The following is a 14,575-nucleotide window of genomic DNA, read 5'->3' as shown; positions in this document are numbered from 1 at the left end:
GGAAATGGTGCATTTGTGTGTTTCAAGGTCCTATATCTCACAAGGAAAGGTTCTAAGTTCGAAACAAAGGCTTATGAAGTGGTTAGGGCACAAAAGGACCCCTCATTGGAGTTTACGGTCCTTGGACCATCCTTGAGAGTTTACGGTCGTAAACACTTGGGTTTACGGTCGTAAACCCATGAGTTTACGGCCGTAAACTCATGTATGCCTCAATCTTTTCGTGTTTTGGTGTTTCTATCTCATGCATGCAAGTTTCTAGCCCTTTATCCAAGCATTTGAAGGTGTTAGGGGCATCAAAACACCCTTTGGGGGTGTTTACGGTTTTGGGAGATCCCCAAACCGTAAACACATATGTTCTTGGGGTTTTGGATGATTTTCCATGGATTAACAAGTATACTAACCAAATAACTAGCTAGAAGGAGTATACTTACTTATATGAAGCTTGTAAGAGTGTTTAGGACCCAAAAACACTAGTGTGTGTTCTTGGTGTTTAGAAGAACACTTGAAGATCTAAGTAAAAACCAAGAATCCATGGATGAAATGATGTATAAACACTAGATTAAGTGTTGTATGAACGAATCTAGGAAGGAAACACTTACATTTTGGCAGATTTGAAGAAATGAAATTATGATACTTGAGAGAAAAAGCTTGGTGTTCTTGAGGTGGGAAGTGGAGAATGAGGAAAAAGGTGTGTAAACTCATGCTATATGCATGAGTCCTTGGGAAATTGGTGTTTACGGCCCAAACACCTCTTGTTTGGCCGTAAACACCTAGATAAGGTGATGATTGTTTTGTTTGCTACCCCTCACTAATAACGTCACTTCCTTTTATTTAATCGTTTGACGAAAAATAAAATAAAACACCCAAACGGACTTAAATCCGGCCAAAAATGTACTGAAATGTTTTTGAATATTATACGAAGTGTTTAACTGTAGAGATTATACAAATGAAAATTTCGGGTTGTCACATCATCCCCCGTTAGAGGGAATTTCGTCTCGAAATTAGAGTTCAGGCAACTAAGTTATTACAAAATAACTAAGTAAAAAGATGAGGATATTTAAGTCTCATTTGATCCTCGCGCTCCCATGTGAATTCCGGTCCTCGCTTGGCGTTCCAGCGAACCTTCACGATTGGGATGCGGCTTTGTTTCGTTCGTTTGACCTCACGGTCCATAATCTCTACAGGTTCTTCCACGAAGTTGAGGCTCTCATTGATCTTGATCTCGTCGAGTGGGATTACAAGAGTCTCGTCGGATAGGCACTTTTTCAAGTTTGAGACGTGGAAGGTAGGATGTACATTACTGAGTTCGCGGGGTAGGTTGAGTTTGTAAGCTACGGGGCCGATCCTAGCGAGGATCTCGAAAGGCCCTATGTATCTTGGATTCAGCTTTCCACGCTTTCCGAAGCGTATCAAGCCTTTCCAGGGTGAGACTTTCAAAAGGACTCGGTCTCCCACCTGGAATTCCAAAGGTTTCCTTCGTTTGTCTGCGTAGCTTTTCTGTTGGTCTCTAGAGGCTTTCAATCATTCACGAATCTGAACGATCTTCTCTGTCGTTTCCCGAATGATTTCCGGACCCGTGAGAGTGCTGTCCGGAACTCGTCCTTTAGCTAATTGAGTGTCACCCACCTCAGCCCAGCATAGAGGGGATCTGCATTTCCGGCCGTAGAGGGCTTCAAATGGGGCAGCCTTGATGCTCGTGTGATAACTGTTGTTGTAAGAGAATTCGACGAGATGTAAGTGGGTATCCCATGCCTTACCAAAGTCGATCACACAGGCTCGCAGCATATCTTCCAGAGTCTGGATGGTTCTCTCACTTTGTCCGTCGGTCTGTGGATGGTAGGCTGTACTCATGTCTAACCTCGTTCCTAGGGAGCTTTGTAATGACTGTCAGAACCTCGAAGTGAATCTGCTATCCCTATCGGAGATAATAGATATAGGGACACCATGCAGTCGTACGATCTCCTTAATGTATGTTCTGGTGAGCTTCTCCATCTTGTCGGTTTCCTTGATGGGTAGGAAGTGTGCGGACTTGGTCAATCTGTCGACGATGACCCATATGGTATCAAGTCCACCCGCTGTCTTGGGTAAATTGGTTATGAAGTCCATAGTGATCCGCTCCCACTTCCACTCGGGTATCTCCGGTTGTTGGAGTAGACCTGATGGTTTCTGGTATTCGACCTTGACCTTCGCGCAAGTAAGGCATTTACTTACGAAGGTAGCAATCTTTGCTTTCATTTAGGCCACCAGTATGACTTCTTGAGATCCAGATACATCTTATCTGAACCTGGGTGGACGGAATATCGAGTATTGTACGCTTCCTTCATGACCAAGTTTCTGAAGCCCCCGTGCTTCGGTGTCCAGATCCGGTCCATGAGATATAAGGCTCCGTCACTCTTGGCTTCCAGGTTCTTATCCATTCCTCGCAGGGATTCTTCCGCTACATTTTCAGGTTTCAAAGCTTCGAGCTGAGCCTCCTTAATTTGTGCGGATAGATGCGAATGGATAGTCATTGTTAGTGACTTGACTCTTCGACCAGAATATTCTTTCTGACTTAGGGCGTCTGCTACTACGTTGGCTTTACCCGGATGATAACGAATTTCGCATTCGTAGTCATTGAGTAGCTCGACCCACCGTCGTTGTCTCATGTTGAGATCTTTCTGGTTGAAGATGTGTTGGAGGCTTTTGTGGTCGGTATAGATGGTGCTCTTCGTACCATACAGATAGTGTCTCCAGATTTTTAGGGCGAACACAACTGCTCCTAATTTGAGGTCGTGCGTGGTGTAGTTGACCTCGTGTGTCTTCAGCTGTCTTGAGGCGTAGGCGATGACCTTACCTCGTTGCATCAGAACACAGCCGAGCCCTTGGTTGGATGCATCGCAGTACACCACGAAGTCTTCTATCGCTTCGGGGAGGGACAGTATCGGTGCGGTGCATAAGGCTCGCTTCAGAGTTTGGAATGCCTTCTCTTGTTTCTCTTCCCAGTAAAAGGCCACGCCTTTCTGGGTCAATTTAGTCAGGGGTTTCGCGATTCGAGAGAAGTTTTGAATGAACCTGCGGTAGTAGCCAACGAGGCCTAGAAATTGACGAATTTCTGTAGGCGTCTTTGGTGCTGACCAGTTCTCAATGGCTTTAATTTTGGAAGGGTCCACGTGGATTCCTTCTTCGCTCACTATATGCCCTAAGAATTCGACTCTTCGGATCCAAAATTCGCACTTAGAGAACTTCGCGTATAGCTTCTCCGATCGTAAGGTTTCCAGGACTTGTCGTAGTTGATTGCTATGCTCTTCCTTACTTCGAGAGTAGATAAGTATGTCATCAATGAAGACGATAACGAACTGATCCAAGTAAGCACGGCATACCCTATTCATCAAGTCCATGAATACTGCGGGCGCATTGGTCAGTCCAAACGGCATTATTACGAACTCGTAGTGTCCGTAACGAGTTCGAAAGGCTGTCTTCAGAACATCCTCCTCAAGCACTCGCAACTGGTGATACCCGGACCTCAGATAAATCTTGGAAAAGTAACTCGCCCCTTGCAGTTGGTCAAATAAATTGTCTATGCGAGGAAGAGGGTAACGATTTTTGATCGTAAGTTTGTTGAGTTCCCTGTAATCTATGCACATACGGAACGATCTGTCTTTCTTCTTCACGAACAAGACTGGTACTCCCCAGGGTGAGAAGCTCGGTCTTATAAAGCCCTTGCTGAGCAGCTCGTTAAGTTGACCAGACAGTTCTTGCATCTCAGCAGGCGCTAGACGATAGGGCAATTTGGCTACGGGGGTGGCCCCTGGGATTAAGTCGATTCGGAACTCGACTTGACGTTGGGGAGGTAATCCTGGTAGCTCTTATGGAAAGACGTCGGGGAAGTCACGTACCACGGGGAAGTCTTTCAGGTCTTTTGTTTTCTGGCTCGTGTCGACGATGTGTGCAAGGAACGCGTGATATTCCTTACGCAAATATTTCTGGGCTTGAATACTTGAGATGATATGAAGGCTCGTACTGGGTTTGTCTCCGTAGATCAACAAGGTTTCGTTATTTGGTAGGTTCAGACGGATTGCTTTGTCGAAACACAGAATATCGGTACGATGGAGACTCAACCAGTCCATGCCCACAATGACATCGAATCTCTTGATTGCTACTGGTATGAGGTCTATTGGAAACGAATGGTTATCTAGTGTGAGGGTACAACCTATGTTGATTTCATTAGAACTCTCTGTCTTTCCATTAGCCATTTCTACGACGAATGTTTCTTTTAGTGGTTGCGGTGATTGTTTAAGTAAGTGTTTAAAGTTTTGGTTTACGAAACTCCTCTCTGCCCCACTATCAAATAGGATACAAGCATAAGAGTTATCGAGAAGGAACGTATCCATGACTACTGTGGGATCTGCTACTGCTTCATTGTGGCCAATAGCAAGTAGTCTGCCTGCTCCTCCCGCATTCCCAGCCTTTGGACAGTTTCTTTTGAAGTATCCTACCTTGCCAAAGCCGTAACAGGCCTCGCTTACTCCCGAACTGGGGACCTGGGAAATGGGTTTGGGTGGTGTTCGGCAAAACCGGGCGGTATGGCCCTTCCGGTCACAGTTAGTGCAGTGCATTTCCCGGCAGGGGCCGTTGTGATGGAAAGAGCACTTGGTGCACTTGGGTAGACTCCCTGTATATGTTTTGGCTGGTACAGGGGCAGCAAGAGTAGTGGCAGCATGGACTGCCACCGTTTGTTGGTTCTTTGAAGAGGATTGGGCTGATTTGCCCTTCTTTCGGTCCTACCGCTTCCTTTTGTTGTCGGATGTTTTGGTCGGTGCAGTGGCAACCGTTGTGGTTGCTGATGGAGTGTAAGGAACTTCATGATCAATCAACCTTTGGGCCAATTCCTTGGCACTGTCAAAGGTCGTAGGGTGTGACGCTAGGACGTTCCCTCGATACGGGGGCACTAAACCCCAGATGTATCTTTCAATTTTCTTGCTTTCGGTGGGGACCATGTTTGGACACAGAGTCACCAGGTCGCAGAACCTGGCTGTATACGCCACTATGTCGGCCCCTTTCATTTTGAGGTTCCAGAGTTCCTCCTCGAGTTTCTGAATTTCGCCCCTAGGGCAGTACTCCCTTGTCAGAAGGTCCTTCAGTGTGTCCCAGCCCATGACGTTGGCTTTTACTAAAGAGAGTGATTTGACATGGCCGTTCCACCACGTCAAGGCCCTTTCGGTGAAAGTGCAAGCTGCGAACTTTATCTTACTCTCTTCGGGGCACGAACACATCTCGAAGATGGCTTCAGTTCTTTCGATCCATTAGGATAGTGCAATGATCCCTCCGGTCCCATTGAAGAATGTTGGTTTGCACCTCATGAAATCCTTATAGGTACACCCCTGTGTACGTGGGTGGATTTCACCATGTCTAGAGTTGGTGCCCATCCCGACTCCACTTGCATCGCTAGAATTTATTTGGGCCATAGTAGCAGTCACAGCTGCGGTTACAGCTGCCTGAAACACCACCGCATCAAACTGTTGTGGTGGTGGTGGTGTTTGACTTGCAGGCGTGTTTCTGGTCGGACGCTTGCGAGGAGGCATCTTTTACTGAAATTTTATAAAGATGAGGACAATAGTAAGTATCGACTGTAAGTATGAGGAGAGTGTTTCATGGACTAAATCGCCATGGTTCAATTGTTAGATAGAAGCATATCAATAGAGTAGGAAAAACACAAGAGTAGGAACTTCTCACTAGATTAGATTAGATAACTGCCAAAATTACTGGTATTAATGATGTAAAATGTGTTCGGGAAAAATGACCTAACAGTAGGTCTTACATCAAATCATAAGGGAAAATGTTGGCAGTTTAGAAGTCTAGTTAGAGTACTTTCAAAGCTAGGAAAGTTCACAGACAAGTGCTCTATAGAGCATAGAAAAGATAGGCTATTCCTTAATCAAAAGAGAAAGATGAGTTAACATCTTCTACCGGCGACGGGTGTCCCTCGGATGAACCCTTAGGTCAGCCAGTTGACGTACAACTTCCTGAAGATGTCGTTCATGCGCTCTCTGACGCACTCGGAGTTCCATGACTTCGGCTCGGGATGCAGCCAGTTGCTGCTGTAGAGCCTCATTGGTCCTCCTAGTCCTATCCATAGCTTCTTCGAGTTGGCGGATACGGACAGTGTTAAGGTTAGAGTTGGCGTCAATTTCCACAACTCTGCCGATGGCTGAGTGGCTTTGTTCGACGTTCTTAGCAATCCTACGGACCATGATGGGCAAGAATCGGTCAGCTTAACCTCCCTTGCTTATGTTGTAAAAGCTTCGATCTCCGTTGAAAGGTAAGGGCTGACCCTGTTCATCACTCCATCGATTCAAGGTTATTGCCCACATGGGAGTGGGACCTTGAAATGCCGGACGGGGGTTGGGGTTTGGAGCTGATGGGGGTAGGTTGTTGACTTCTGGTTCAGAGTTGGAGCTATCCGAAAAGCCTTCTGCACGGTGATCATCCAAAGGGATTGGGTGATCATCTTCCGGCTCGTCATCAAGCCATCCTCCAATGCCTTGGTTGGGATAGTACGGATCGCCAGGGAGATGAAAGCCAGCCATGCTATCTACGAGAGAATGGGGAAAGAATAGTTAATAGTCGTACTAATCTAAGATACTTATAAGATGATCGTTATTAGTTGATTCAATACTTGCATAGTGCATACCAATTACATGCAACTGAAACAGGATAGAGCTTCGAATAAGTGACCCTAACTCTAAATCCACAACCAAACAAGGAACAGGAAGTAAAGCAAAGATCACAGATTCTAAGTCTATAGCGCCTTAGTCACATGTAACCTTGGCGTGCCCACTTAGCAACTATTGTCCTACTAGTAACGACCTTTTTAGTTCTCACATATGTAATTCATAGTAATGAAGAATACTCCTATAGTATTCTTGTTCTAATGTTCTTGTAGTAGTGTGGGTAAGTTTTTAGACTTGTTGCAACACCACAACCATTCTTAGGCACATGCTAGTCACTCCTCGGGAAATGTAGTTGATCAGGCTACATCCCCCCAGATTTGACTATATGTCTCTAAGCCTAATCGTGCTGTCCAACAATCTTAATACTTTTGTTCTGTTCTAGTATGATACTGACCTTGGTATAAATAGATGTATATATATACTTAGTTAAATATTTTATTATTTAAAAGTATATATTCTTGGTCAGAGTGTTTTAATCCCGATGTGTTTATAGTTCGTATATCTTTTATGGGTTGATATACTTGATTCACTATAAACAGTGCTCTGATACCAATCTGTCACACCCCAAAACCGAGAACGGCGGAAACGTTCTGGGGTGGAGGGCGTCATGTACAGTATCATCACAAAGCATAATAGTAAAGACAAGCAACAACATCCATTGCATTAATATAATAATTTTAATACAAGCGTGTTCTGTACAGTTTGTAAGACACCAAAAGTATAATCAAAATAAAAGATGAGTCTTATATGTGCTCCATCTTCTCAAAAGCTGCATCTGTACCCGTCTACTGATGACCTGAGAATACAAGTTATTTTGAAAGAGTTTATCAGCATAAAGCTGGTGAGTTCATAAGTATTTAGTGTCATTGCTTGTATAAAATGTTTACAACAATGTAGTATGATAGTTGATATCAATGTTTGAAAATAGTATGCTCCCTAGAAAATCCTATATTTTCCAGTAAAAGTAGTCTTCTACTAAGACCCGGTTGGTTGCATGTTTGATCCTTTGAAAATGTAAAAGTTTTCCCAGTGAAACTATCAGTATGAAAATATAGTTTTAGACTTTATTCATATAGAGTAATTGGGAAAATAATGGTTTACCCCAGCAGTGTCACTGCCGGCTTAATGTAATGAAAATGCAGATTCCAGGTAGTATTAAATGTACAATACACCTCGGGGAATCCGTTTTGCCTTTAATTCTTAAAGTGTTAATTAAAGGTCTGAATGTGAACTCGTATGTAACCATGCTGATTGACGATCGAATAACTAATGACCCTCCGAGTCATATGTAGAAATGTGACATTCTGTCACCCCTTGGCCTTTCGGCTGGGACTGTAGCTAGCAGTCGGGATGTGGGAGTGTCTGTCCCGTATAGATCTATACACACAATGCCCGCTCTCCCTCCAGGAGACTCTGGTTACACGGTGATACCACTATGAAGTGTCGTATCGAGAAGTAGTATGTCACATTCTAATTATAGTATATCCTCTTGTATATTGTATAATGTATTTCCTGGTATAATTTATAGAGTGTTCTCTTGCATGAAAACACTTTGTTTCAAGTGCAAGGAGTGCTAAGGGTTGCATATAAGGAGAGTATGGCCTCACATTGGAGTTTACTCCTCAAATGGTGGCCCTTATGTGTGTTTACGGTTTTTGGACCATTTCCCCCATGAGTTTATGGCCGTAAACTCATGGAAATGGTGCATTTGTGTGTTTCAAGGTCCTATATCTCACAAGGAAAGGTTCTAAGTTCGAAACAAAGGCTTAGGAAGTGGTTAGGGCACAAAAGGACCCCTCATTGGAGTTTACGGTCCTTGGACCATCCTTGAGAGTTTACGGTCGTAAACACTTGGGTTTACGGTCGTAAACCCATGAGTTTACGACCGTAAACTCATGTATGCCTCAATCTTTTCGTGTTTTGGTGTTTCTATCTCATGCATGCAAGTTTCTAGCCCTTTATCCAAGCATTTGAAGGTGTTAGGGGCATCAAAACACCCTTTGGGGGTGTTTACGGTTTTGGGAGATCCCCAAACCGTAAACACATATGTTCTTGGGGTTTTGGATGATTTTCCATGGATTAACAAGTATACTAAGCAAATAACTAGCTAGAAGGAGTATACTTACTTATATGAAGCTTGTAAGAGTGTTTAGGACCCAAAAACACTAGTGTGTGTTCTTGGTGTTTTGAAGAACACTTGAAGATCTAAGTAAAAACCAAGAATCCATGGATGAAATGATGTATAAACACTAGATTAAGTGTTGTATGAACGAATCTAGGAAGGAAACACTTACATTTTGGCGGATTTGAAGAAATGAAATTATGATACTTGAGAGAAAAAGCTTGGTGTTCTTGAGGTGGGAAGTGGAGAATGAGGAAAAAGGTGTGTAAACTCATGCTATATGCACGAGTCCTTGGGAAATTGGTGTTTACGGCCCAAACACCTCTTGTTTGGCCGTAAACACCTAGATAAGGTGATGATTGTTTTGTTTGCTACCCCTCACTAATAACGTCACTTCCTTTTATTTAATCGTTTGACGAAAAATAAAATAAAACACCCAAACGGACTTAAATCCGGCCAAAAATATACTGAAATGTTTTTGAATATTATACGAAGTGTTTAACTGTAGAGATTATACAAATGAAAATTTCGGGTTGTCACATCATCCCCCGTTAGAGGGAATTTCGTCTCGAAATTAGAGTTCAGGCAACTAAGTTATTACAAAATAACTAAGTAAAAAGATGAGGATATTTAAGTCTCATTTGATCCTCGCGCTCCCATGTGAATTCCGGTCCTCGCTTGGCGTTCCAGCGAACCTTCACGATTGGGATGCGGCTTTGTTTCGTTTTAATGCTAATGCTAATGCAACAATTTGGACTACTATCCCCTCTTCTATGTATATGCACGATCCTTCAATTTTAATGCAATAATTCGTTCTCTTCAAAGAATGGCAAAACTTGACATGTTACCAAAATGTTTGTTAAATAAAAAGTATGAAGTGTGAGGTTTGTGTAGAATCAAAATTCTCACAACATCCTCATAAATCAGTTGAAAAATCTAATGAAATATTTGGCTTAATCCATTCTGATTTATGTGATTTTAGAGCAACACCTACAAGAGGAGGAAAGAATTATTATATATCTTTTATTGACGATTGCAGCAAGTATTGCTATATTTATTTGTTAAACACCAAGGATGAAGCCTTGAATTCTTGTAAGAATTATAAGGCTGAAGTTGAAAATCAACTTGACAAAAAGATCAAATTCTAATGTCGGATCGAAGAGGAGAATATTATTCCAAAGACTTTGCTAAATTTTGTTCTTTACATGGTATTTTACATCAAACAACTGCTCCATATACTCCTCAACATAATGGAGCGGCTAAAAGGAAGAATAGAACATTGAAAAACATGATTAACTAAATGTTAATTCATTATGGAGCACCCCATAATATGTGGGGAGAAGCAAGTCTTGCAGCAAATTCAATACTTAATGGAATTCCTCATAAAAAGAGTGATAAATCACCCTATCATCCATGGAAAGGGAGATTATCCTTTTACAAAAAAAATGAAAGTGTGGGGTTGCCTTGCTAAGGTACACGTACCTCTTCCCAAGAGGACTAAACTTGGACCAAAAACCATATATTACATCTATCTTGGTCTTGCCATGAATAATGCAACCTATAGGTTTCTTGTGAATAAATCACATGTTGATGATATCCATACTCATACCATCATGGAATCAGCAGAGGCTAAATTCTTTGAAAATATATTTCCTTTTAAAGATAAAGGGAAAGAGGTTTCCTGCTATAGGAAAAGACCTCTAGATGATGGACTAAATGAAACCACTCTTGACAAAAGTTTACAATCAAATGAAGAGAGTTCTTCCGAGGTTTAAGAAGAGAACTTAGAACCTTGAAGAAGCAAACGGGGAAAAATAGCCAAAGATTTTGGACATGATTATATATGACCTATGTAGTGAATAATAACCCTACACTTATAAGGAAGCTATGGATTCTTCTAAAGCTCCTTATTGGAAAGAGGAAATCAAAAGTGATATTGATTCCATTGTGCAGAATAACACATGGAAATTGGTAGATTTACCTCCTGAGCAAAAACCAATTGGGCATAAATGGATATTCAAGAAGAAGTTTAGACCTGATGGTACCATTAACAAGAACAAAGCTCGTTTAATAGCTAACGGGTATCGTCAAAAGGAAGATCAAGATTCTTTGACATCTATTCACCTATAACAAGAATAACGTCAATTCGTACATTGGTAGCAATTGCAACCATTCACAATTTAGAACACACAAAATGGATGTGAAAAATACTTTCTTGTATGGTGAATTAGATGAAGATATATATATATATATATATATATATATATATATATATATATATATATATATATATATATATATATATATATATATATATATATATATATATATATGAATCAGCATGAAGGGTTTGTGCTTAAAGGTCAAGAAAACAAAGTCTGTAAGTTGGTTAGTTCACTTTACGGACTAAAACAGGTTACAAAGCAATGGCATGAGAAGTTTGACAACACATTACTTTCTAATGGATTTAGAATTAATGAATGTGATAAATGTGTTTATGTCAATGTAACAGCCCAAAATAGTAATAAAACTTTTCATTTTTAGAACCAACAATTTCAAACATAAAATTGTTCCAAAAATTCACAATACACCATATTGAATCATCAGAGTAATAATATCCAAAAAGTGCGGAAAACATGGGGGAGGATGTTGTGCCATCACGTCGGTCCCTTCACTTTCGAACCAGAACTACCTGAAATTACAAACATAAACTGTAAGCGCAAAGCTTAGTGAGTTCCCCAAAGTACCATATACCAAACATACGAATATGGGCCCCGCCCCGTGATGTATTTCAACCCAATAAACAAATATGGGCCCCGTCTTGGGGTATGTTTCAACCCGATAACCTGATACTTTTAATGACGAGGGCCAGATCCTGGTCTTACATAGAAGTGTCATAAGTGTAACACCTCTAATGAATCACAAACACACTTAGCAAGAGGATGAGATATAAGAGGGAGGAGGAAGCTTCAATCTTCGGCTATAACTCTCTACGGTTTCTAGTGGCCAAAAATTAACAATGGTATGGGTCTTTATATAGTGAGGTGACTTAGAGCCAAAGTTGGGGTTAAAAGTAGGAAATCCTAATTTCTTTGCTTAAGGACTAAGCAAACCCTAAACCTTCCATCCATAAGCCCTTGGACGAAAATTCTAGGGCTTTCCTAGAGTCCAAGCCTCTTTAGAAGGGTTCTAGAGCTTCTTTCCTCAACTATCAATAAATTGCCAAATAGTCCCTACACTTTTAATTAATTCAATTAATCCCAAAATTAATTCTAATTAATTTTTGATTAACTATTAATTAAATAATATGATTTATAATTAATATATTATTTCCATAATAAATTAATAAATCATTCATTTCAATTTATTAATCAAATAATAAATTTTTTCTCTTCCTAAATAGGTCATCCTGTCTAGTTGCTAGTATTAAGGCAACCCACAAGGACTGTGCTACTATCAATTCAAGTATATACCAATTACAGTTATGAGCTTAGACACCTAGTCCAAAAGTCTCCCACTTGGATAAGTCTAATAACTATAGTTGCCAGTATAACTTCAAAAATTGATTAGCAAATTGTAGCTCTCAAAGCCGATGTCGAACTCTGACCTAGTCCGTTACGTGTCCTAAGATAAGTGATCAAATATTCCTCCATTATACAAGATATCGTATGGATATGAGACATTGATTATAATCAATCTCTATGTCCAAGATTTGTTTTCCAATTTCTGATTCATGACGACTGAAATTAGACTACTAATTGAACACATCAATTCAGTCCAGGCTTGGCCAAGCGCTTTAGATGTCGACATCAAACCATCGAGGAGCCCACATATATCGCTTTTCCCGTTAGGGGAAAAGGAACGGATAAACTTTGACTTATATGCTTGTACTATTCACTCATCAAATCAAGCACATAAATACATTTCATAACATCAAGTTACTGATTCGTTTACGTATTATCAATGCACAACTGAACCGTAAACAACAACTCATATATCTCCATTTCAAGAATACAATATATTATCGTCTCAAAATTACTCGTGATAAAATCCATGAAGTAATTCTCTGAGTGTGGGTTCATCCAATACTCAAAATCCCCATTTCCATGTACTCATGAACATTACAGCAAAACCATTGCTATGTCTAATCTCCATAGATAATCTACAATTCAATTCATGACAGTCTTGATTCACTACTTACTTCCAAAAGTATGATCGATTGTGGATGTTTCAATAATCTAATTATTCGGGAAGTAAAACATGCAATGTGAAACACAATAATAACCTAATTAACTATGGTCTCAAACTATTGAATATAAATAAAACTCTTATTATTTAATCACCATATTAATTAGAATTTATTCATTGTATAATGTTTCAAGTAATCAACTAAACACTTGAATTAAACATCAGTCATGTCATGTTATAAACATGCATACTATGTGTCTCTATGGTCCTTCCTTTGTGAACATATCGATTAGACACTATTCCAATGATACTCATTTTGCAAATTAAAATACTTGTCACTACTAGAATGTGTTAGAATTCCAACATTCTATGCATTGTCCTTCTGTGATTTCGAGGCTTCAAAGTCACAGAGACTTAACCAACGATATCACAGAATGTTCCATTGGAACTTTGTTAGTAAAACAATTCCATGGTAACAAGTCTCAAATTCAAGATACACACCTTGAACACCTTCCTTGCATTAAAGTTTCTAACTCACATGTAGATTTCAATAATCAACTCCATCTATGGAAACATTTCCATATTCCCATATGACCATCAATTTTGATCAAGAATCATCCCAATCAAAAACATGTCACTGTGGTCCTTTAAACTAACACTATACTTCCAACTGTCCTCAAGCAACCAATCATTTGGTATAACCTCAGAATGTTATTGAAAGTTGTTCAACAACTTTAGTCACATCCAGTTCTAGTCCTTTTCCCTCTCAATGCCCTAGGCATTTGGAAAATCTGAACAAGTGGATATTATAGCATATGAAAACGATCCTATATCTGAAGCATATAGGACTCGGTTCATAATGTCTTACACAAAGACATGATATCTGATCATTCTATGCTATAATATTTCCATATATTGAATTTCCTATGTTGAATCATTTCAACACGATATTCATATATGTCCCAGACTAAGTTTTATTAAAACTTCAATCTAAACTTTTAGATTTGAAATGAAGTATTAATGCCCTCTCCCCAAAATCTTTCGGTAGCGAAACAATTCCCAAACTTTGCAATTTGGAAATTTGAAATATTTGTTTCCTACAACTAATATTTCCAACTTGCAACACTTAGCATAACAATTATGCTCCCACTAGCATAACAATTATGCTCCCACTAGCATAACAATTATGCTCCCACTAGCATAACATGTATCCAAAAATCAACTAGACTTCTAGAAATCAATACTTTTTGACTTTCTAACTAAAGTGCAGATTTCTGATACGTAATGCTTCGATAAGTCTTCATCCAGACTTCTCAAGCTCATAGACCTTTCATTAGATAGCATATGTATGTGTTTAAACTCTTTCAGACCTTATCGTTATAAATATTGAACGTTCAAACTGTACCTTGCTATTTCTCACAATTCGAACTATGAAAAGGGATGTCGTAATCATATTGCAAATTTGAGAACGCAGTTATCACAATTTCTGACCATAATAGTATTAATCGTATTTAAAATCTACTAGCGAAAATGTTTCCTCATTATCATTTTCATT

Source organism: Lactuca virosa, chromosome 4 (assembly GCF_052849685.1).
Source record: "Lactuca virosa cultivar CGN04683 chromosome 4, Lactuca_virosa_CGN04683_v6, whole genome shotgun sequence".
Lineage (NCBI taxonomy): Eukaryota > Viridiplantae > Streptophyta > Magnoliopsida > Asterales > Asteraceae > Lactuca > Lactuca virosa.
This window is presented reverse-complemented; position numbering follows the sequence as displayed.